General features: G+C 41.7%; 1 protein-coding gene across 1 annotated transcript in view; it reads right to left on the bottom strand.

Annotated features, from left to right (window-relative positions):
* The window catches only part of CRCP (CGRP receptor component), a 32,373-nt gene that overhangs the window by 17,622 nt on the left and 13,417 nt on the right, over nucleotides 1-1,334 (bottom strand). The gene's annotated exons all lie outside the window — the stretch shown is intronic.

Below are 1,334 nucleotides of genomic sequence, written 5' to 3' on the forward strand. Positions count from 1 at the left end.
AACGCTGTGATGTAGGAGCTATTAGTATGATTCCTACTTTAGATATGATAAAACTGAGGCTCAAAGATTAAACAGCTTGCCCCAGGTCACAAGGCAAAAAGCCTGAGGTGGAATTCTGAAAAATGAGACTGGAATGGATGAATGGAAACCAATAATGCACAATCCTAAAAATTCAGATAGAGGAGTTTGAACTTGACATAAGGAGGAACGAAGACTATACTGTATGTTCTTAAACCAGGAGTGGGGCTTGATGATGAAAATGATCACGCCAAATTTGAAAAACATAGGCCAAACAGATGGGTGATTTCCACAGTCAATAAACAAAGCAAAACCAGCAGGTGGTTAACCCAAAGATCGACCTAGGCCTTAGGTCTTCAGCACGTCAGCACAGTGATGTCAGCACTATAATCAAATAAGCTTCTGAAGCTTACCAAATGCTACTAGTGATTCAACAACTAGCTACAACATCACAAAAGTGCTGCTTTGCTCGAATGATCACAAGCATACTCAGGTCACAAAAAACGTATTTTAAAAGAACCTAACATAGGAAGGACAATGCAGAATTAGCCTATCTGACACAGTTCATTTAAAATTGAAAATTACAGGCTGGGTGACGTGGCTTAACCTTGTAATCCTAGCACTCCGGGAAGCCAAGGTGGGAGAATCGCTTGAGGTCAGGAGTTTGAGACCAGCTTGAGCAAGAGCAAGACCCCGTCTCTACTAAAAATAGAAAAAATTAGCCAGGCATGGTGGCACACGCCTGTAGTCCCAGCTACTTGAGAGGCTGAGGCAGGAGGATCGCTTGGGCCCAGGAGTTTGAGGTTGCTGTGAGCCAGGCTGATGCCACGGCACTCTAGCCCAGGCGACAGAGCAAGACTCTGTCTCAAAAAAATTAAACAAAATAAAATTGAAAATGACAAATCAAACCACACGTCATCTTTGTCTATTTAATTAGGAAGTCAGTCCACAAGGCTTCCTCCTATCTTTGCTTGAAATTAAGTTTACAACTCTCTGTGCTCTCTAAAATATGAGGCACTAAAACATCCCTTCCAGGAATGGTTGACTAGGGAAAAAATTCAAATGTTATTTTTCTTCAGAGCCAATGAATGGATCCATCCCAGGTGCCAATGTTACAACTTCATCTCCAAATCATGGCACCTTCTCTGTCATTCAGAATATCCCACACACAGGGAAATCTGTCCTTGGCCCTTCCAAGTTACTGCCCCACTACTCAAGTCAATATTGTTAATGCAAGAATCCAAAGATCACCTGCCTTTTCTAGAACCAGTATACGAAAGAAGAAAACTCCCTTTCATGTATATTTTAATGAATCC

The sequence above is a fragment of the Propithecus coquereli genome, unplaced genomic scaffold, assembly GCF_000956105.1.
Source record: "Propithecus coquereli isolate 6110/MARCELLA unplaced genomic scaffold, Pcoq_1.0 Scaffold150, whole genome shotgun sequence".
NCBI lineage: Eukaryota > Metazoa > Chordata > Mammalia > Primates > Indriidae > Propithecus > Propithecus coquereli.